General features: G+C 52.6%; 1 protein-coding gene across 3 annotated transcripts in view; it reads right to left on the bottom strand.

Moving 5' to 3' along the window:
• NOS1 (nitric oxide synthase 1) overlaps positions 1–16,756 on the bottom strand; it is a 154,823-nt gene extending 138,067 nt beyond the window's left edge. For 2 of the 3 annotated variants that reach the window (XM_066370812.1, XM_066370816.1), the window contains exon 1: positions 16,644–16,756. The gene's annotated coding sequence lies outside the window, so the exon portion shown is untranslated. The remainder of the gene's footprint in view (positions 1–16,643) is intronic. The other variant, XM_066370814.1, reaches the window with a different exon arrangement.
• Positions 16,757–24,150: the final 7,394 nt, after the last annotated feature.

Raw genomic sequence — 24,150 nt, 5'->3', positions numbered from 1 at the left:
CTCCTGAATGCCGTCTGGCCTGCGGCTTCTGACGGCCTGGGGTTATTTTCACCCTTGCCCTTTAGTGGCATGGCCCAGGGCCAGATGAGGGCCAGATCCCTTTCTCGTCTCAGGTGGCACCTCCTGCGTGGATCCCGTGACCCTGTGGCCATCAGAACCTCGGCATCATGGGCCTTGTGATCAGGGCTATTTAGGCAAACTCCCCAATCCCAACACACACACACACACACACACACACACACACACACACACACACACACACACACACACAGCTCCCCCCATCCCCCTTGGTCTCTGCATGCCAGTGAGAGATTTCCAGGCCCTATCACATTACTCTGCTCCGTGTTCCCGGGCTGGCAGCTGGCGCTGGGGATCCCGGGGCAGTCCTCATTGTCCCTTTCCCCCCTCAAACATTCCCCTGGCCACGGTCCCTGCCTGTAAGGAACACCAGGCACACCCCAGTTCAAATCCTGGCCACGGAGGGACTTGCAGTATGGTCCTGGGCAACACACTCAAGGTCTCTGCACCGTGGTCTCCCCAACCATTAAATAAGGACAATCACCTCCCCCACAGGAAATGTCACAGCATCTGCCCACACAGCCGGCTCCTCTCTTCCCTTTATAGGCCCGTCTGCCTGCCCAGCTGGACTGTGGCATCCCTGAGGGTAAGGACAGCATCTTGCTCCTTGAGTCCCCAGAACACGGCACGAAGTAGGTGCCGGGTCATTGGAGAATGAACAATCACAGCTACTCTGTGTCGGGTCCTCATTCTGTTGGGCGCTGTTCTTTAGGTGCATTTTCTCATTTAATCCTCCCATGGCCAGATGAGTAGCTGCTCATTTTTATCAATTCTTAAGCCATACGGGAAAGCCGCAGGCCAGCGCCCTCTCTGCCAGGGTTGCGTGTACACCTCCGGACTGGCCTCTGACCCACCCTGCACTGCCATCCGGCAAGCACGATCCTTCTAAAGCACAAATCGGGATCTATTTCCCTCCTCCCTTTGCTCAAATCCTTTCCTTGACTCTCCATCACCCCACCTCCGTAAGGTGCCTGATGGGTCCCTCAACTCCTGGACCCAGACCCGCCTTTGTCTCCCGGCCCAGCCCTCTTTACCATTGGTGCCTCCAGCCTCCGGCCCCTGGTGGCCCAGGCTCATGCTGACACCTCCAGCCTCCAGCTCCTGGTGGCCCAGGTTTACGTTGATACCTCCCAGCCTCCAGCCCCTGGTGGCCCAGGTTTATGTTGATACCTTCCAGCCTCAGGCCCCTGATGGTCCAGGCTCATGCTGACACCTCCAGCCTCCGGCCCCTGATGGTCCAGGTTTAGTTGATACCTCCCAGCCTCCGGCCCCTGATGACCCAGGTTTATGTTGATACCTCCCAGCCTCAGGCCCCTGGTGACCCAGGTTTATGTTGATACCTCCCAGCCTCCGGCCCCTGATGGTCCAGGTTTATGTTGATACCTCCCAGCCTCCGGCCCCTGGTGGCCCAGGTTTATGCTGACGTGAAGAGCTGCAGCTCAGGGGAATCCAAAGGTGGGGGGGGGGGGGGTGGGTGTAAAGAAAAGCAGTTTCTGAATACTCTCATTTAAAAAGGCAAAGTACAATACATTGAGCTCTATTTCTTTTCTGAGCTCCCAACAGCTCCTCCTTGCCCACCTGTCCCTGGCTACTCAATTCCCTTGTTTGTAGGGATGTCTTCTTTTGTATAAAGGGATCATCTTTAAAATGCCCAAGGGCCTTACTCTTCGATTATTTGGAGGAAGAGAGGGAGGGGAGGGAGGAGAGAGAGAGGGGGGAGAGAAGAGCGAGAAGGGGGAGGAGGTAAGGAGGGGAGGGTGAGGAGGGGAGGAGGGGAGGGAGGAAGAGGAGATAGATGAAGCGAGAGATGAGGGGAAGGATGAGAGGAAGGATGAGGGGAAGGGTGAGGGGAGGGATGAGGGGAAGGATGAGGGGAGGGATGAGGGGAAGGATGAGGGGAAGGGTGAGGGGAGGGATGAGGGGAGGGATGAGGGGAAGGATGAGGGGAAGGATGAGGGGAAGGGTGAGGGGAAGGGTGAGGGGAGGGATGAGGGGAGGGATGAGGGGAAGGATGAGGGGAGGGATGAGGGGAGGGATGAGGGGAAGGATGAGGGGAAGGGTGAGGGGAGGGATGAGGGGAGGGATGAGGGGAGGGATGAGGGGAAGGATGAGGGGAAGGGTGAGGGGAGGGATGAGGGGAGGGATGAGGGGAAGGATGAGGGGAGGGATGAGGGGAAGGATGAGGGGAAGGGTGAGGGGAAGGGTGAGGGGAGGGATGAGGGGAGGGATGAGGGGAAGGATGAGGGGAGGGATGAGGGGAGGGATGAGGGGAAGGATGAGGGGAAGGGTGAGGGGAGGGATGAGGGGAGGGATGAGGGGAGGGATGAGGGGAAGGATGAGGGGAAGGGTGAGGGGAGGGATGAGGGGAAGGATGAGGGGAGGGATGAGGGGAAGGATGAGGCGAAGGGTGAGGGGAGGGATGAGGGGAAGGATGAGGCGAAGGGTGAGGGGAGGGATGAGGGGAGGGATGAGGGGAGGGATGAGGGGAGGGATGAGGGGAAGGATGAGGGGAAGGGTGAGGGGAGGGATGAGGGAAGGATGAGGGGAAGGGTGAAGGGAGGGATGAGGGGAGGGATGAGGGGAGGGATGAGGGGAGGGATGAGGGGAGGGATGAGGGGAAGGGTGAAGGGAGGGATGAGGGGAGGGATGAGGGGAAGGGTGAGGGGAGGGATGAGGGGAGGGATGAGGGGAGGGATGAGGGGAAGGATGAGGCGAAGGGTGAGGGGAGGGATGAGGGGAGGGATGAGGGGAAGGATGAGGGGAGGGATGAGGAGAAGGGTGAGGGGAGGGATGAGGAGAAGGGTGAGGGGAGGGATGAGGGGAAGGGTGAGGGGAGGGATGAGGGGAGGGATGAGGGGAAGGGTGAGGCGAAGGGTGAGGGGAAGGGTGAAGGGAGGGATGAGGGGAGGGATGAGGGGAAGGGTGAGGGGAAGGGTGAGGGGAGGGATGAGGGGAAGGATGAGGGGAAGGATGAGGGGAGGGATGAGGGGAAGGATGAGGGGAAGGGTGAGGGGAGGGATGAGGGGAAGGATGAGGGGAAGGATGAGGGGAGGGATGAGGGGAAGGATGAGGGGAAGGGTGAGGGGAGGGATGAGGGGAGGGATGAGGGGAGGGATGAGGGGAAGGATGAGGGGAAGGATGAGGGGAGGGATGAGGGGAGGGATGAGGGGAAGCATGAGGGGAGGGATGAGGGGAGGGATGAGGGGAGGGATGAGGGAAGGGTGAAGGGAGGGATGAGGGGAAGGATGAGGGGAGGGATGAGGGGAGGGATGAGGGGAAGGATGAGGGGAGGGATGAGGGGAGGGATGAGGGGAGGGATGAGGGAAGGGTGAGGGGAGGGATGAGGGGAAGGATGAGGGGAGGGATGAGGGGAGGGATGAGGGGAGGGATGAGGGGAGGGATGAGGGGAGGGATGAGGGAAGGGTGAGGGGAAGGATGAGGGGAAGGGTGAGGGGAAGGGTGAGGGGAAGGGTGAGGGGAGGGATGAGGGGAAGGATGAGGGGAGGGATGAGGGGAGGGATGAGGGGAAGGATGAGGGGAAGGGTGAGGGGAGGGATGAGGGAAGGATGAGGGGAAGGGTGAAGGGAGGGATGAGGGGAGGGATGAGGGGAAGGGTGAGGGGAAGGATGGGGGAAGGGTGAAGGGAGGGATGAGGGGAGGGATGAGGGGAAGGATGAGGGGAGGGATGAGGGAGGTGGAGAGGGAGGGAGAAGAATTACCTGACTTTTGATGACAGACTTGTCTCCTTTATACTTGGTTCTGACCACTCATTCATAACCACGTTCTCTCGCCCCTCTCTCTCCACCATCCTTCTTTCCCGCACCCAGTTCTCTGTCCGTAACCACTCAGGGAAGGGACGACAGCATTCCAGCCACACTTGCACCTCTCTAGGCTGCTGTGAAGTCCGCTCCCTGTTACAGGTTGAATTGTGCTCTCCTCGCCACACCTCCGAGTCATACATTGAGGTCCTCTCCCCAGGACCTCCGAATGTGGCTTTATTTGGAAATGGGGCTGTGACGGATGTCATTAGCTAAGATGAGGTCATACTGGAGTGAGAAGGGGGAATCTGATATGACTGGTACCTTTATAAAAAGAACACCACGTGAAGGGACAGACAGATGAGCACAGAGGGAAGATGATGCAAAGATAGGGAGAAGGCCACTAAGAAGTCCAGGGAGGCCTGGGGCAAGCAGAGCCAAGAGAGGCGCAGGACGGGTTCCCTCAATGCACTTGGAAGGAAGCCCCCTGCCGACACCTTGATCCCTGACTTTCAGCCTCCAGAACTGTGAGATGATACATTTCTGTTACTTAAACCACCTAGTTTGCCTAGGGCAGCCTGAGCAAACTAACACAGTTCTTGTCCAAGATGGTTAATACCCCACACCCCAAGCACAGAGTGGACTGTCACCGCCTCTGGTATTTCAGGAGCGGGGCCATGGTGCCTGGAGAGGTCAGTAACGTGCTTGGTCTGCCCAGCACTTCCGGGCCTGAGCGAGGGTTGGCTTTGGGACATTTCCAAGCTGCTCTTCCCTCCTTCCCTCTCTGATGCATCTCCCACACTCCCGGGCAGAGATGACAGAGGAAACGAAGTGTCCACTGGTAATGGCTCTAATTGGCATGAGCTGGTCATTCAGGCAAACCTGCAGCAACGGCAGCTGAGCCCTCGGGAGGGGCCAGGGACCGAAACTGCTGCTTCAGTGGGCCTTGCGGCCTTGTGTGTGGGAGGACATCGCCACCAGGCTGTCAGCTTGCCGCTTCTCTGCCTGTCAATGTCACGGTGGGGAAAGCCCCACGACCACATACATTCCTTCCAGTAGACAAAGCCCTTGGGCTACCAGCTCTGATGACTCCAAGGCCCGCTGGTTTCTCCTATGATTAGACAGTCTCAGAGTTCTGGGACTGAGAACGACCACCCAATTAAAGGGTGCCCGTGAGCTGTCATTCACAGTGTCATCCTGCTGTCCTCTGCCGCCTCTCACAATATATGAGAAGAACAGCCCGCATGTTGCCGCCCGGGAGGACCCTGCCCTGGGAACGTCGGAGGGCTGTGGGAGTGGAGGTCCCGGGGTGGTCCCGCTCAGCACGCAGCTCACACAGTGCGTCCCGGAGCTGGGAGCAGGGCACACCTCAGTCGGGGTCAGTAATGGCGCCAGCCACCCACTGTACCCACTCCGCTTCTGATCTAGCCCCACGAGCTCGGGTTCAACAAAGGCCCCATCTCACTGCATTTGTCTTTGGGGTGGGAGGGACCACTGGCCCTAAACACACTAACCCTCTCACACAGGACAACGACTGTTAGAATTAAATGGACCCAGGTTGACATCCTGGCTCTGCCACTTACTGAATGACCCTGGCTGCATAAGTTCACCTCTCTGAGCCTCCGAGTTTTTGTGTGCAAAATGGGGATTACAGCAGGAAAAAATAGGAATGTGAACGTAACCTCAGGGCCACACACAGCAGGGCCAATCAAGTCATCTCGTGGCATGTATTGTGACATCTCCATCTGTAATAGAGTTTTAGGATGAAAGAAATGTGAAGCTTGTTCCCCATGATCTTTCTTATTATTGACACCTTTGTCTGCCTTCCATCTTTCAACCAGTAACCTTTCACCTACCTACATATCCATCCCATCTTTCCAGTTGTTTACCCACCCTTCCATCTATACATCCACCCATTCATCCATCCACCCACTCATCCACCCACCTGTCCATCCAAATATCCATCCAGTTATTCACTTATCCACCCATCCACCCATCCATCCATCCATCCATTCATCCATCCATCCATTCCTCCATCCTCCATCATTCATCCATCTAGCCATTAGTAGTACATATATCTATCCACCCATATACCCATCGTAAACATATTTATTGAACATTTTCTAGCTTCCAGACACCTAACATGGAATCACATATGGCCCCCACCTTCAAGGAATTCAAAGTCTACAGAAGGAGACCAACAAGTAAATAGGTCATCTTGATTCAGCATGATTCGGGTCATGATAGGGTTGAGTACAAGAGGCTGCGGGAGGAAACAAGACTGAGGGGGCTCCAGCAAGACTTTGTGGCAGAGTTGATGTCTCAGCGGAAGCAGGAAGGTCCAGTAGGGGGTGTTGTGAGGGGGGAAGAGCCTTCCAGACAGAAGGAACAGCATGTGCAAAGGCAAGGGCGAGAGAATGAGTGCTGAGCTGGGGGAATTATAGGCTGTTCTTCCCGGATGGATTATGGGAAGGAGAGTGGGAAGGAATGAGAGTTAGCGAGAGTCCAGGGCCTCGGGCTGAGTTTGAGCTGGGACTTGGTTGCAGCAGACAGGGAAGCCTTGGATGGATGTTGAAGAGGCTTGAGTGAAGAAAGCAAGCTTTAGACAGATCTTTCTTGCGGGAGCTCTCACTTACAGAAAACAGATTCATTTTTTGAACAGGAGCAGCATGTGGGAGGCGAGTCATCAAACTCGAGAATGATAGGAAAAAGCCTTCTGAGATTCAGTCTTGCCGTCTCCTTGCCCAGAAACATTTCATGCTTAGCTGAGAACCTAGTGATACTGGAGGAGAAAAGCTAACCACCCAGACAACCATTCAGAGTCTTCCTGAAGGCCCTGGCTGGTTGGCTCAACAGTAGAGCGTCAGCCCAGTGTGTGGAAGTCCAGGGTTTGATTCATGTTCAGGGCACACAGGAGAGGCGCCCATCTGCTTCTCCACCCCTCCCCCTCTCCTTCCTCTCTGTCTCTCTCTTCTCCTCCCGCAGCTGGGGCTCCATTGGAGCAAGGATGGCCAGGGTGCTGAGAATGGCTCTGTGGCCTCTGCCTCAGGCGCTAGAATGGCTCCGGCAGCAACAGAGTGATGCCCCAGATGGGGAGAGCATTGCCCCCTGGTGGGCATGCCGGGTGGATCCCAGTCAGGCTCATGCAGGAGTCTGTCTGCTTCCCTGCTTCTAACTTCGGAAAAAAAAAAAAAAAGAGTCTCCCTGAATATGCTGCCTTAAAGCTCTTGTGGGGAATTCAGCCCCCTGACCAGCAGAGAACACACACGGTACAAAATGGTGGGCAATGATGTATCTTTGGCCAGTTGAGTAGGAATGGACTTGTACTGTTATCAGTCCACTCCCTCCTCTGGTCCCGGGGGCTGGCTGGAGGCTCTTTGCCGGGATAGGCAGCCAGGTGAGGGGTACATATATAACCCCCATGGCATGTAAGAGAAACCTGACCAGATCCCTGTATAATTATATTAGGTACACAGGACCTAACATAATAAAGTGTGAGTTATTAATATGGAAAATGCAGGCAATGGGGAGAGGAAAGGCAGATGGAGGACCAACATCTCATCTGAAATAGTGTGGAGTCAAAATATACCACCTGTAGTGGATGGAACAAGAAATAGAACAAACAGTCTTGAAGTTGCCAAGATCACCAATGTGGAACTAAAAATAGTGATAGAGGCCATGGGCAGGTACCTTAGTTGGTTAGAACATTGTCCTGATACACCAAGGTTGTGGGTTCAATCCCCGATCAGGGCATATACCAGAACCAACCAATAACTTCATGAATAGGTGGAATAACCCATTGATGTTTTTTCTCTCTCTCCCTTCCTCTCTCTAAAAATCAATCAATCAATCAATCAATCAATAAAAATAAGTAAATAAAAACAGTGATAGATCTCTCCTGGGAAGACAGGGTACGAAATGTCAATAGATAAGGTCTAAGGTTGGTAGATCGATAGGTATCGATTATAAGCTTGGGTTTTAGAGATTTGGAAATAACCACAGTGGAAACAGCCAAGATAGGAAAGGAACTGCTTACTAATGTAAAGATTTCTTTCTTATTAGATTTTTTTTAAACTGTATATGTTCTTAAACCTTTTGAAGATTCAAATAAAGATAAACAATAGCTAGTAGGGTCAGTGGCCAGAGGCAAAAGGCAAATGCCTGGCAGGAGACACCGTTGGATTAGGAGCAAGGGGGTATATGGCCACAACTCAGAGGGGCCGTGAACTTGGATGGGAAAAATAATTACATCTTTATTTTACTAACCTCTCACTGACATTTAGCATTAGCTTTTCTTATAAGTATCGGCAAAGAGCTGAGTCTGAGCTGTGACTTTGTCACCAGTAGAAATCATAGGTATTTTCATATCACCTTACGATGATTGCAAATATCTCAAAATATTTATGCTCCTCACTAACCTTGGAAATTCAATATTTTATTGGACTGACTCCTAGTGCTCTGTTTAGTTAATCCATTAAGAGAGAAACATGGGTATTCCCATATTATATTTGTTCCCCTTAAAATGCACTTTTTGTAGTGGCATTTCAATATAAGTGGTTTGTTTGCAATCCCATATGTTGCTTCTTATGCATTGAAAATCGTACTTCTGAGGAGGGGTCCCTATGCTTCAGCAGATTGCCATGGAGTATTCCAGCAAGAATCAGGTTGAGAACGAGCTTTAGGGAAAGGAGAGAGGCTTGGGGTGGGGGGGTTGTTAAGGCATCTGACAGGGAGCTAGAGTCACGGCTTGAGGGAAGCTGGGACCCAGACTGATGGTGCAGTAGACAGAGGTGCTGAGGAGAGAACGCTGCTGGTGGACTGGTGGAAGGTTCCAGGTGCTGGCCCAAGCCCTTTGCAAACATGATTGTGTTCGACCTTGACAATAACCATAGGAAGGTTCTCACGCTATTCCCCTTTTCCAGCCTAGGAAACACAGCCCCAGACGTGTTTGGCGGCTAGTCTGCGGTCCCATAGCTGGGAAGTCCTGGAGCTAGAATTTGGACTATTGTTCGCCAGCCAGCCTGGCTTGCACCCTTAGCCGTACCCTTAGCCGTCTATAAGGCCAAGTACAGCGGTAAGGGCTTATTCTCACGCAACTGACAAAGAAACCCAGGATCAGACACATAGGGTAACGCCAAGCCAGGATCCCAGTGTGCTTGGGGAAACCCAGCTGAGGCTTCTTCCTTGCCCGGCTGCCTACTGACTTCTCCCTCATGCCAGCAGCACCCTGGGGCTCTGGGAGCTCAAGAAGCCCTGTGCCAGTTGCCCGGGCATCACCATCAAGGCTCGCATCCTGCTTAATCTCCTTCTAGGCAGCGATTCTCAACCTTTGCCGTCTTGTGGCACACACAAACTAATCACGAAAATTCTGCAGCACACCAAAAAAATAAAATAAAATGCATTTTTTGCTTATTGAACAACAACAAGAAAGGTATAATTTTGATTCATTCACACCAGATGGCTACTGCTGTGCTGGCTATTGTCATTTTTAAACTTTCACAATCTAAGGGAAAAGAGGTCAGTGCCCCTGCCTCAATAGCCAGGGATTGCATGTTTTAAGAATTCTTGCGGCACGCCTGTTGAACACCACTGCTTTAGCACACCCATCCACCTTCCCTGGATGCTCTGGGAACTATCCTGTCACTAAGAATGGCCGGACATTGCCAGGGACTGTTCTGTTATGATGGCAACTGGGTTGAGCTGTCCTGCTTTAATTACAGCTTGATGATGAGAAAAGGCCGTGGACAGAACACAGATATCAATCAGCCTCTTTGTGTCCGGGGAAGGCCAAAGGCTGGGGTACCACACTGTGCGGACAGAAGTCCCAGCAGTGTGGGGAGGGGAGAAAATCAAGTCACCACATGACCCTCTGTGCCAGAGGCCAGCATGTCCTGCACTCCCACTGGGAGAAAAACCACTCTGCCCACAGCCCTGCACATGTTTTGAATTCGAATGTGATGTGTTTTGCAATTGTGATTGTATTCGATTGGCATGTTTGTTTTGTCGTGAAGGACGCATACCTGCTGCTTTGCCACATCAAAGCGGCAGCATCCTAAAAAGATTTCCTGGCAATGCTGGGAGGGAGGCCTCTCGCTTCTAGGTGAAAAGATGTGCCCTTTAAAAGTATTTCGTGTTTGCAAGACACTGAGCTACAGGCTATTCTGTGGGCCACGCCCATTGCTCAGAAATCGTTACCCAGTTGGAGTTAATATTCCAAATGCTCCCCCTGTACCCTGCTGTATCTGCAGGACTGACCTAGCCAGTCGATTCACATTCTTAAACAGGTCTGTGCGTTTCCAGCAATGGCAGATAAGGGTGGGGTGTGCCCATTCCTTAAACCACTAACCTAAAACACTGACCAGTCTGACTGGCGGTAACCACTACCAACACTAGCGTTACTGCCATCGTGTCTGAGGGAAGACGTGTCCAATGGTACAAAAACACCCTCTCCATATCTTACATCCTGGCCAAGAGAACAGAAGGGGCACTGAGGTTAAGTGTCAGCCAGAATGGAGAAACACCTGGGAAGACAGGTGGGGAGCCTCCCTGATATCGTGGGAAAGGACTTTCTGGGCTGGGAAACATGGCCTTGGGGTGAGGCCCAGCTGTGTGTGGTCTTGGAGAAGCTACTTAACCTCTCTGAGCCTCTGGTTCCTAAAATGTTACACAGGGTCATTTCAGCCTTGCCCACCTTACAGAGCAGATGGGACGATCAAGGCGGTCAGGGACGGGGAAGGTGTGACAGCAATATGGGGGCTGCGGTTATGATTATTGTTGCTAGAGTGACAGCAATAAGGTGGAGTCAGAGAAATGCTCAGAGAGCTGGCAAAGGAGGGAGAGGGAAGAAGAGAGGGAGAGAGGGAGAGAGGGAGGGAGGGAGGGAGGGAGGGAGGGAGGGAGATAGGGAGGGAAAGAGAGAGGGAAGAATGGAGGGAGGGAGGGAGGGAGGGAGGGAGAGAAGGAGGGTAGGAGCTGAGGGGGGGGCTAGCCTCTCCTGCATCTCAGTCCCAAAGCCCAGGAGGGTAGGAGAGAAGGAGGGAGGGAGGGAGGGAGGAAAGGGAGGGAAAGAGGGTAGGAGGGAGGGAGGAAAGGAGGGAGGGAGGGAGGGAAGGAGGGAGTGCAAGAGGGAGTACAGGAAGGAGGGAGGGAGGGAACAGACCTTTACTGCCTTTCTTTCCTGTCCCCATCCCAGAGCTCACTCAGGCACAGTCCCCAAGATGGGTCACTGCCAGCTCCCTCCCCCAGCTGGGTTCAGCTCCTTGCTGGCAGCTCAGGTCATGGTGGGAAGCAGAGGGGGACCTGAGTGGGGGCATGGCGCTGGCTTCTCAGGGCAGGGGGTGCCCTAGGCTGGGCTGCGCAGAACACAGACCCCACTGGGCTCCATGGGGACCTGTAGCTCAGCAATGACCCTCAGTTCTGCAGAACGTAATAGTTACCCCTTCTCAAATATTCGTGTGAGCACCTGGAGGGCCAACAGTGTGTGCCCATGAGGAAGAGGAAGAAGATTTAGGGGGCACTGGCTCAGCATGCAGGGTCAAGTGGGCAGGAGAGGATATTTTGTTCCCCAAATCTGTGGGAATTACTGGTCAACAGCTCTGCCAGTTTCCTTAAGACTTGAATGTGTTTTCTCTGCTTTGGGGTTTGACTCTGAAAATATTTGGTCTTTATTTGCAATCGTTTGTTTTCCTTTGTGAGCAGTAAACGTCTCTTGACAAAGACACTGTGCTGGGGAATCCTGGTGAGCATCGCAAACCAATTCTTTTTCTCTAATTGTGTTTTTTTCTTAAATAATGAACTCCGCTTTGATTTAAACATTTTTATAAGAATTCTCCTCTTAATTGAAAAGTGCTTTTTAAAATGCATTTGGCAGAGGGGGCCAAGGGATGTGTTAAAATTATAGCCTCATTTGTGCCTAATGAAGTGGAACAGAAGTGGAACCCAGGGGAGAAATAGAATAAAAAAAGTAAGTCATGGTACCAAAGGACAGTCGAAATAATGTCATGAAAGTGTGTGGGCTTTAAATAGGCATCTTGTGTCGTGCATAAGCACATGAGTTAGGAGACGTACAGAAATAAGCAGTCAGAGCCCATATCTGGCCAGAGACCAATTCCTGTGACTTCAGCACTGCCACCATCTCCCTCTGGGCCCACGGGCCTCAGTGTCCACATCTGTTGAATGGAATGAAGCCATGATCAGAGGTACAGATGCACACTCGCACTCAGACACACACACACACGTTCTTACACAAAGCTCCCCACAACCCCTCATACACACAGATCTTCACAACCCTCTCATAAAACCCACATCCTCACACCTGACCCCGCACCACCCGCATAAACACCCCCTCACATCCATACATCCACTCCCCTCACAGAGTCCTCCATACACAGCCCTGCACACAATGTTCTTCCAATCAGATGGTCACTCCCTGAGGTCTGCACCCTCCTCCCCTTCCCAGCTGGACTCCCCTTAAAGAGGAACTTATGCCCTGTCCACCACTCTGTCCAGCTCAGTCTTCACGGCCTCACCTCCGGGCCTCTGCCCCCCATGCCCAGCAACTGTTCAATGCTTTCATTTTCCTGATCGATGGCAATGTCCCTTTTTATGTCTCATCCTTGGCATTGGATGGCCCCACCATGAACTTTGAGCTTATGAGTATAGGGGACCTTTCTGTCTCGTGCAGAAATGTATTCTCTGAGCCTGGTGCACAGTTCATGTTCAAGAAATATTTGTTGAATGAACAAATGAATGAATGAATAATGAATGAATGAATGGTGAGTGAATGAATAAATGAATGAATAGTAGGGTGTGAAACCTGGAGAAGGAGATGGTCTGCTTAGACCAGGGCTCTGGGCTTTGGGACTGAGATGCAGGGGAGGCTAGTCCCCCCTCCACCAGCTCTCGGCTGAGTCCCAGACCCTTTCTGAGCCAACTGTGCCCAATCCACACATAGTCCACCTGTGGCTCCTCCAGGAGGAGAGAAAGGACTCACACACTCAGGACTTCCTCCACTGGCGTTTGCAGGAAAGGACCCGGCTTGATCAAACCCAGCCTCCACACACCAACACCACCATCAGTGGCAATCCAGTAGTAACCACGTGCCAGGAACTAGGCTATGTGATTTGCACACAAATCCTATCCACCATTCTACAAGGGGGACCCAAGTAACATCTATATCCTAGAAATGAGCAAACAGGCTCTAAGAACAAAGTAAATGGCTGGAGGTCAAGAACCAGCAGTGGCAAAGGTAAGATTTGAACCCAGGACCCAAACTCTTCAATTTCTCGTTTCCCCAATTTCCCATATTGGTTCTGGTGCTACCTCCTGGGTTCCCTCAGATCTGTGCTTCTCCACTGGGGCAATTCACCCTCTATATTGTCTGTCCCCCCTGCCCACCACCTAGTCCCCAATCGAACCAGGAAGTACTCAGGGGCAATGTGGGAGATGATTTTCGTTCATTGCCCAGGTCCCCTCTGCTAGCCCAATATACCCATTCTCTAGCTGCTGACCTACTTTTTTTTGGAGACTTGCTTGGGTAAGGGCATTGGCTTGCTGGGAAAATTCCAACACCCCTCACCCCAATTGGGGACAGCCTGAGCCAGCGGCTGGCTGACATAAACACCCCAAAGGCCCACCCCCTTGGGGCAGGTGGGATCAACCTGGGAGCTCATGCTCCAGCTGACACCCCAGGCTTGCAAGGCCCCTTCAGCTGCCCCTTTCTAGAAAGCACTCCTCCTGGACGCCACATGCACAGAATGTTAAGTCTCAGGCTCTGCTTCTGGGGAACCCGACCTAACCTGTTCATTGTTGTGTCCCAGGCCAAGCAGCGAGTAGGCAACGTCACATGCATGGACTGGATGAACAAGCCATTTCTCCTGCCTCCCATCAAAGCCTCTTCTCCACCCACATGGGCCTCCTGGGTCAGGCCGTGCAGAAAATCAGTTCTCAGTCAAGGGGAGGAGCATGGTTTTCCATAATCCCAAAGTAGCCCCAATGCCTGACACTTAGTAAGAGCTTAGTGAATATTTGCTGAATGAATGAATGAATGCCTCGTTGTCTCCTCACCCAGATACCCACCTTCTCAGTTCTATCCAGATCCCTGCTAAACCTTCAGGACCACTTCAGCCACCCCCTGCCAGTAGTCCCCACCTACCCTGTTCCCCTGGCTGGCTTTGACTCCACACCAAAGTGCTTTGCGGGCTGCCCACACACCTGAGGGGTTCACTAAGGGACCGCAGAGGCCCTGAGCGCAGGGGTTCAGAGGGAGGATAGACTGTTCAAGACCTCCACCATAGTGTCACCCAGAACTTCTGATCTATTTCCATGAGGTTTGTATGAACAAAAGCCCCCGTGGTCACTAAGACTAAGTAACATTGTTTATCTACCTCACCTACCCCCTGGACATGGGCTATGACCTCTCTCATGCTGCCCCATCCAAATTTTGTGTGTAGATGTCCTGCTATGTCCCCATCTAAGCAGAAATGCCTTGAAGGTTCTAGCCTGGAGGTTCAAGAATAAGCTTTGGCAGCAGAAAGGCCTTGGCCAAGTTTTTAGCCTTTCTTAGCCTGTTTCTGTAGCTGTAAAATGGGCAGGTAACAGAGGTTCCATCTGACAGTTGAGCAAGAATTCAGCAAGATGAATCATGTAACAAATGTGTTAAGCATCGTGCCTGGCCCTTGGCAAATAAAAAATAAAATGGTATCTTCTAGCATTTATTAATTCGCTGAGCAAGTGCTTTGTGCATACTTGATGATTAATCCTCAAAGTTAACATACTGTCCTTTGTAAAAGGAGGTTAAACCATGGATAGATATATTTGAAGCTCATCTTGTCCTGGAGTGGATATTTCCCGGCCACCTAAGAAGGAACAGCGTGGTCATGACCATGGGCTCTAGAGGAAGCCGCTAATTTCCAGTGGACAGGCAGCTGCATGGCTAAACAGGGCCCTCATCCCTTGCTGCAAAGGGACCAGAGAAGGAACCCCAATGTCTCTCTGCTTCTCAAGCATTTGGCTTTTCTCCAGATCTAGGCTCAGTGTGAACAGACAGCAGGCAAGGCTGGAAGAGAAAGTTGGTTCTCATTTCTCAGGTCTATGGGTGTATTCTCAGCCTACACAGATCTGAGTGCACAGTGAATGTTTGTTCAACATTGTGGAGTGAATACTTGATCAATATTGTGCAGTGAATAAAGAAATGAATACATTTGAGGTCCACCATGCAGATTCTAGCACCTAGTAGAGGTGTCTCTCCATCGATGCTTTTGAGTGAATGAAGGAATTCTAGGTTCACTATCATAGTCCCAAGTTCTGAGCGCAAGTCCTCCTCAGAGGAGGGATATTTATGTTAGAAAGGAGCTAGGTACACGGTTTCCCAGAAAGCAGCCAAGCTTCAGCTGTGATTGCCTGCCACCTTCCACTTACCCCAGACTCATGGACACGAGTTCCAGCCACCAGCCTGGCGTGGCCTCAGTCATGTGGCCATGGGGTCTGCGAAGCACAGCAAGGGCCCCGAGGGGCACCCCTGGGACACCAACTGGCTGGCCTGCCAGGGGACTCATGGGTGCTGCCCTTGCTGAACGCTCACCCCCAGACTGGCTGTGTTCGAAAGGTCAGACGGCAGTGATCCAGGGAGACTGCCAAGGAGCCCTTGTCTGCAAGGTGCTGGCGGCGACACAACCACACACAACGATGGAACACGTGGCTGTGCCCTCCTGGGCACATGCCCATGCCCATGCCCATGCCCATGGCCCATCCTTCCTCCCCAGTCAGCATGCTGGAGCCACACTCCAAAGGGGTGTTGGTGATCCACACAGGTGTCCTGTTTGTCTCCCCACCGTGCCCCAGGTGGCACGGCTATGTGGACGCACACCTGGTACTGCTGCACACGCCCAGGCCCTGCGTCCCCTCCCAAACACACGCTGCCTCTGCCCCAAGCAGATGGTGGCCACAGACCACCTCGTGGCACCACCAAGAGATAACACCCTCTGTCACGGGGGACCCCTTTCATTGGTAGTGGCATCCCTGTCAACCAGGAGCTGAGGCTCAGAGGCCACAATGCAAGCCCAGAGACAAGTCACTGCTTAGAGGCGCTGGAGCTGTCTCTCTCTCTGACCCCCACCCCCACTCTGTGCACAGCGGGCAGCTGCCTCTTCCTTTGCCATTCTTGGGACTGACTCCCCGCTGGGAACCGGGAGGTGGCTCAGACCCTGCAGAGCTGCCCAGCCATCAGCCTAGACTGGTGTCCCCAGAAGCATCTCCGGGGACTGGGCCAGAGCCCTCTGTGGCCCTGGCTGTGCTCCAGGGCATGTGGCACTTGGAAGCCAGAGGTCTCCCCAGGAGCTCCCAGCTTTTGGTGCAGCAGCCTCCCCAAGGCTGTTCCCGGCAGGGTCTCCTGCCAGCCCCCCATGCCGGCCGCCCACAGCCCTCCCAAGCTGGCAGGGTGGAGGAACGCGGCCTTAGATGCAGAGACAGGCTGGCAAAGAGCCAGCTCCACTGGGGGCAACGAGGAGAGGACCATTACCCTAGAACTTCAGCCTGGGCTGCTGGTCCTTCCCTCACCCACCAGGCCCCCTTCAGCCATGGTCTGGGGGCGGCCCCTGCAGCTTAGGACCCTGGGAGAAGGGCACTGGGCCAGCATTTGGTCCCCTTGGGTTCCCTTCAAGGAAGGCCGAGACGAAAGGGGTCAGAGATGCTGGGAGGCCCAGTGATGCCCCAGCAGAGAAAACCACACAATAAGCCCCCTCCCCATGATGCCCAAGGCGGGCCCAGGCTCCGCCATCTGGGGAGCAGAGCCCCCGCCCAGGTACTCACTGGCTCCGCCGAGGCCCTCCCCTGGCGTGGTGGCAGCCGCCCCCTCTCAGGCAGTGCTCCCCATCTGGAGAGGCCAGCGGCACTAATCAGCCGCCTGGTGTGGTGCAGCCGCGTGGCTGGGGTTTAATTGACACCAGGTGGCCCCTCCCCAGGGGCAGGCTGGGAGGCGGCTCTGCTAGGGTGGGAGGCCAAGCCCGGGCGCACCCAGGCCTGGCCGGTTCAGGCTTCCTTGGGGGAGACTGGGGAGGTCAGGCGGCTGCCGGCCACCCCCTCGCGCCCCTCCTGACACCATCTCTATCGACTCCCAGCCCTGCTTCCCCAGGCTCTGACCTTTCTTTCATTTCCGTGGAAGCAGCAGCCGCAGAGCCTACCCTAGGGGAGAGTGGCTCAGGTTTCCCCCTGGCTGGCTGGGGGCCGCCAGGAGCGCAGGCGCTGGGTCTGCGGTGGCTCCTGGGGACGGCCAACCCCTGTGGTCACAAAGGAGCCCCCAAACCATCTTTAATTGAACACTTACTATAAGCCATGCCCTGCAGGATGCCCAGATGGCCCCCCATTAAACTTCTCGTGCCCCTTGAGGTGGGTATTCATTTAACCCCATTTTGAAGATGAAGAAACACAGGTTCAGAGAAGCTAAGCTTCTGCCCTAAAGTCACACAGCAGGAAAGACAAGAAGTCAGGGATTTTTAACCATCACCCACAAAGTAGGCCATTATTTTTTCGATCAGAAATTTGAGGCTCAGAGAGAGGAAGCCAGTGCTCAAGGCCACAAAGCAAAGTGAGAAAATTGGGTTTGTCATTGGATGTGTTGGGCCCGGCCGCCAGGAAATTCAAAGCCCGCTGCTGAAACATCAGCCTTCTCTCCTGACTCACAGACATCCCCGCTGATATGAGGGCTCCACAGGTGAATCATAGCTGCAGTTTAGGAGGAAAGAAACACTGGACGTGGCATTGGAAGACCTGTGCCGAATTGGCTGTGTGACCTTGAGCAAGTTACTCTACCTCTCTGGGCTCTGTTGCGGTGAACACCAAATGGGACCCGTGCTGAAAGGGCTGTGTGATTGAGATTCACCAGGCAGGATTGGGGTGTGGCAAAGTGGTCTCTATTCTGCCCCAGTAGACCTTCTGAGAGAGCCCCACCCCTGCCCTTTCCTTTCTCTGCCACATTAGCAGGAACCAGCAATAAAGAGCAGATACAGGCTTTGCCATAGCTGACCTGGGTTCAAATCCCATCTCTGTGCCTCCCCAACTCCCTGATGTTCAGAGGTCACTTCACTTCACCAGGTCTCAACTTCTCAGCTCCAAAATCTGTTCGAGAGCTGCCTCCCTGCCGGGGTTGGGCGAGAATAAGTGCGAAATGGCCCAGTGCTCAGCTCTTCACGCAACAACCTTTATTAAGCACCTACTACATGTGCTGGGGTATAATGGTGGACAACATTGCCCAGCCAATAAAATGCACAGACAATGAAAAAAACACGCACATCAAAACATCATTCCTTAGAGCAGGGGTCCCCAAACTTTTTACACAGGGGGCCAGTTCACTGTCCCTCAGACCGTTGGAGGGCCGGACTATAAAAAAAACTATGAACAAATCCCTATGCACACTGCAATAAAGAACAAGTAAATTTAAATCAACAAACTGACCAGTATTTCAATGGGAATTATGGGCCTACTTTTGGCTAATGAGATGGTCAATGTCCGGTTCCATATTTGTCACTACTAGCTGTAACAAGTGATATGACATGCTTCCAGAGCCGTGAGGCATGCGTCCCACGTCACCAGAAGTAGTAATGTACGTGAGTGAAGCTGCGCTTTGCAGCGCCGCCACATACAGTGCTCCTCTCACTGACCACTAATGAAAGAGGTGACCTTTCCGAAAGTGCGGCGGGGGGCCGGATAAATTACCTCAGGGGGCCGCATGTGGCCCGCGGGCCATAGTTTGGGGACCCCTGCCTTAGAGTCACTCCTTGACAAATGCCAGTAACTACGGCTGTGTCTGTGCTTATTCAACAAAAGAACTTGTTGAGAACTTACTATGTGTCTGGGACTATTACAGGCACCGGCCAGATAACAGTGAACAGAGTGGGCAGGTCCCTGTGCACAGGAAACTAGCACGTTCTAATAATTAGCCAGGACACTCTGCACCAATAATTTTTATATTATCAATACTATTCCCAGGCTGGACAGGTCCCCATACACGTTGTGTGCTATTGTCTCCTCACTGGTAGAATACTGTGCCCCCCTGCCGGGTCTGCCCCTCAGAAGGTTCCAGGGTAGAATGGGGGATTCCAGAATGTTCTTAGGTCTAATCCTCAGGGAGGCTCATGGTCTCTTTTGGGTCTGACGTATGGGCAGCCTGGCAGGCTGCTCACGCCCCTGGCACAAACCCAGACCCCACGTGGGCCAGGAGAAGCCGAGCCCGTGACTCAGCTGGCTTGGCTTGTCAAGCTGAGAAGGGAGCAGGCAGCTGGCTGGGCAGTCAGCCACGGGGCCCTCCCTTGCCAGACATGGGGCAGGTGACATGGGCACAGACAGGGCCTTCAGGATGGCAAGGGAAGGGCTCTGAGCTCAGGTGACTGCACCCTGGCTCCTGGTGTGAGTGAATGTCACTAGTAAGGGGGATTCTTGTGAGGAGCATTGAGGAATCACAGGGTGGGCTGCCGTGTGAGGTAATGAGCTCCCCATCAGCCAAAGGGCTCCTCAGGAAACTGTAAAGGTCACTCCAGAAACTGGGAGAGAGTTCTAGAAAAGCTAGTTGATTTCCATTCCTCCTGGAGGCCTAATTACGGATATTCACCATCACCTGGAAGCTTTTCCTGGGTCCATCTCCCACCCCAGGCAGGGTTCCCTGAGCTCCCGTGGTCCCCAGGCTTAGCCCTGTCCCAGCACTTTGGGCACCAGATTTGCCTGTTCATTTGTCCAATGTACCCACAAGACCGAGCTCCACCGCCCTCTGTCTCATTCACACCATTATATGTACACACCCCCCCCCCCCCGACCCGCCAGCCTCTAAACACAGAATAGGTCACATAGTAGGTGCTCAGCAAATGTTTTCTGTATTATAATAAATGTGCAGATTGGGATGATGGCCTCCAGTGTCCTTTCTAACTTTGAGCATTTGAGACTTAGACAACAAGGAGTTCTACCATTGTAGTCATTCACTTTTTCATTCAACAAATATTTCCTGAGCATCTACTAGGTGTCAGGCACCGTGCTGGGCCCTGGAGATAGATCGGCAATCAAGACTGATAAAAATCCTGGGTTTCGAGGACTCCACCACCTGGTGACTGTCCTTTTAACTAGACAATTTTCACAGATGTGAGTACTAATAACGGTAACAGCCATTGCCGGACATCAGGGTTTCCCAACCTCCACGCTACTGGAGAAGTCTTTGTGGTGGGGACTGTCCTGTACACTGTAGGGTGTTTAGCAGCATCTCTGATCTTAGTAGCAACCTCCCCCTCTAGCTGTGACAGCCCAAATATTGCCAGATATTGCCAAATGCTCTGGGAAACAGCACCACCCTGGCTTGCAAGCCAGTCATACATTAAGCACCTACTATGGGACAGGCACTGTGCATTCATTCATTTTCTAAATGTAATCTCTGAGATATAGTATACCTCCAGGAGGCAGACATGATTTCCATTTTGCAGATGAGGAAACTGAGAAGACTAGTCACTTGCACCCCAGATCTGTGCACCTAGCTCTCCCCTATGCAGCTTCCCAGCACTCCTGTGCAGAGAAGGCAGGGCTGCTGGACACTTGGAGACCATACCCAGAGTACTGTGTCCCCTGTCAGGGCTGTTACAGCCCGCTGCTGGCAGCTGGCAGCTGGGAGCGGAAGTTTTTTCTGGTTTACTCTGTAGATTGCAGAGCACCAGGACGAGCACACAGTAGGCCCTTTAGAGCCGTACCAACTAGGAGAAATGCACTGTGAGCCATGCACCTAACTGTAAACTTTCTAGTAGCCACATTAGAAATGTCAAAAGAAATCAGGGACATGAATTTGGATGGGGTACTTGAACCCAATGCAGCCGAAAATGATCACCTCAATGTGTAATCATGATAAAAAATTATTACGGTAATGCACTATCTTCATGTTTTGTTTTTTGTACATCTTAGAAATCTGGCATGTGTTACACACTTACTATCTCAATTTATTGTATTTCCAGGGTTCCACAGCCCCACATAGCCTGTGGCTTCTGTACTGGGCAATGAGCAATGCAGTTCAGGTAAGTTTTGCTGATCGAGGGGATGAAGACAGGAGGTGGGGTTTTCTCAGCTCAGGCTGAGGTGTCCCAGATCCTGCGGGTTGCCATGTGGTACTGTTATTTTTAAATCACTCATCACTCTGCCCTCTTATGTTCATCAGTCACTCTGTCCTTGGAGCCCAGCTCAGTGCTGGGCATTTGTAGGAGAAATGGTGTGGTCCAGTGGTTTGGATAAAGTGGCCAGGCACCAATCCTGACCACACTGATGCATGACTGTGGGCCTCAGTTTTCTCATCTGTAAAGTGGCGGTGATGATTCTTCCACCTGATGCAGCACTCGCTTTCCGCACGATGGACACGTGGACGTGAAGGTGGTGGCCTCCGCCCATGTGTGGCTGTCAAGCACTTGAAATGTAGCTGATATTCATGGAAGAACTGATTTTCATGTTGTATTTCATTTTAACTAATTAAATTTAAATAACCACACGTGACTAGTGGCTACCCTATCAGACAGCACTGCTTCTGAGCATTACTGGAGGATTAAGTACAACACAAAGGCCCTGGCACAGAGCAGGCCCCCAGCACCCGGTGCCCAGTGTACCAGGCTGGAGGGTCTGTAAAGATTCCTCTTGGAGTTCCCCCTTCCATAACCATCAGAGCGTGACAGTGAGTGTGAGAAAATTGCCCAAGGCTGGAGAAAGAAGCTTCTGACTGGATTAGGGTGGGCCCACTTGAAATGCTGACCTCCTGATAAAACTTACCGATGAGATGGGGACAAGAAGCCTCAACTCTCAGAAGAGCCTGTCCTTTCAGATGTGCTAGGAGGCTGCACATTCATTTTAGCAAAAGCCTGAACTCTTGAACATCTATCTTAGATGGGAAGATGACAAGAAAAGGGAGGATGAATAGAACCAGGCAGCCCCCACACTTGGGGCAGGGGGTAGGGGGGGTGGGGCGGGAGGCAGAGGCTACAGGGTTGTTTAAACTATGGGAAATGGGAGTAGAGGGGTGCATTCTACCTGGCACTGTGATAAATAATTCAGATATATTATGTCAGTTAATCCTCACTATAACCCTATGGCATGGAGACGAGTATATCACTATTATATAGATGGTAAAACTGAGGATCAGAGAGGTTAAGCAACCTGCCCAAGGCCACACAGCAACAGCTGTGATTCAAATGCAAGTGTGGCTGACTGGAGCCCTTGTTCCTTTCTGCACCATTACCTTTTGCAAACCCCTGTATGTTTCTATAGCTTCTCCATAATTTTACATCAATCTTGACAGTAGTCCTAGGAAGACATCGTCCCCATTTGATGACAATGAAAAGAAACCAAGCCACCAATGGGTTTAACAACTTATTTAATAAAATAGTGGTGTTAAGGACACCGTGAATGAAACGGGCTCCAAAACTGGTTTGCCTGATATTTCCATATTTACAAATATAATCTCAGTCTTCTTTTGTTCTGCTCAGGTATGTCTAATCTAGAGGGTCGCCATTCTCCTCACCTTTTTGTCTCTGGATGCTCTGTAACACCCCTCTGCAAGAAGAAACGACATTAAGCCCTGTCTAGGTGGCGTACGCACGGTGAGCAGAGATCTGGGCTAGACAGCAGGTCACTCAGGCTTGTTTGGATTGCAAGTGAATAAAAGGAAAAGCTATTCTAACTGAGCTTTGGAGGTGGGGGTGGTAAGAAGAGGAACAGGGAGGGTTGATCAGAAATATAAAAAGCTAAGACAAGATGTGAGTTTCCCTAAGATGTGAGTTTCATTGACTGGTCCAGAGAACATAAACCATCAGGCTACTCAGTCTGTCAAGGATCCAAGAATATATACATACTTTGAGTTTTTCCCTTGGCCCGGGGCAGTGTTTCTCAGAGAGTTCCGCGGAACAGAAATCCTCCAAAATACAGTGAAGAAAGAAGCCAAGAAGTTAGGAAAACTACACACTTTAGCCTGCTCTGGGAGAGTTTATGGGATACACGAACACACTAAAGGCTCTGACAAGTTCTGTAGTAAAGAAACAGCACTTCATTTAGTTTCAGCCGGTGCCCTTCTGCTTTTGACCACACTCACTGGTCTGCCGTGAACATCTTTCCAGGCAGCTCTGGGCACTGGCTGAAGCACCCTTCTCAGGGCTGAAAAATGTGTTTTCCCTTATTTGGCTTGTTGGTGGCTGAGATGTTATTTACGTGTGAGTAAACCCCCAGGGAAGCTTCCTGAGTTATAAATGATGCAGGGGAAACAATGACCCAATTGTCAAAGGCTGTGGTAATCTAGGGCCTTTGGAAGGGCGGGGGCTGGCATTTCTGCGATTAGGTAGAGCTGGAGCCCAGCTTGTCCACCTGCAGCCGGAGAACCAACTGCCCACCCCCGGGAGCCATCACCCTGGATTGTGCAGACCAACGGCGATTGTAGGGCACGTTTTAGAAACACAGATGCAAATGTCAAGGGCGGCAGCCTGCAGGTACCCAGCGCCAACCAGAAGGAAGGGGTGGGATGAGGGAGTGGGGGGGAGCGAGGGTGGGGATCAAGGTGTGTGTCGCGTGTGGGGTGAACAGTGGGCATTTTCAAAGTGGGCAAGTGTGAGTGCGGGGGGTGGGGGGGGGAGTGTGTGCACACATGAGCACGCACAGGTCAGCTCCGGGAAGGTCAAGTGAGGGCTTGAGGGGGGCACCTCCGGAACTTGGAGGCCTATGAGAGAGGGCCTGATCCCGGGGCCAGCACGCCACCTTTGCCCAACCCCACGTCTACCTGGAGCTCAAGCCACCTGAGCAAGCCATACCTGCTTCACCTCCAGCAGGGCCCTGCCTCAGCCTCCCGGAGCCTCTTTGAAGATGCAGAAAAGGCCCAAAGGGACAGCTTTACCCCAGGGCCTGTGTCAGGAGGTGGAGAAACATACCTGGGCGCAGTGTGAGGTCCCCGTGTCTGACGACTTCCACTTATGGGGTGATCCCCAGACTCCCACTGCCGGTCAGGCTGAGCCCCCACACCTTATCCTGGCATTCAAAGCTCTCAACAGATGTCTTCCCCCATGCAAATCCTCACCCTGTTTCCCAGAGGCCCCAATCTAAAACACACTAGGGGGGCTTCCTCTGTGCCGAGCGCTTTCAGTATCTCATGGCATGGTCGTTGAGCATTCATCCACCATTTCATGAAAGAAGTCCTATTATGATCTTTACCGAGGAGCTGATGGAGGCTTCGAGAGACAGAATGTCTTACCTGAGGTCACATAACTGCTCAGTGGGTAGTGGCCAAGACTCACACTGGGATCTGGAGGCTATTTACCTGCCCATGCAT

Source organism: Saccopteryx leptura, chromosome 2, assembly GCF_036850995.1.
Source record: "Saccopteryx leptura isolate mSacLep1 chromosome 2, mSacLep1_pri_phased_curated, whole genome shotgun sequence".
NCBI classification, from domain to species: Eukaryota; Metazoa; Chordata; class Mammalia; order Chiroptera; family Emballonuridae; genus Saccopteryx; species Saccopteryx leptura.
Note: the sequence above shows the minus strand (reverse complement) of the source record. Positions and strands in the feature narration are given on the sequence as shown.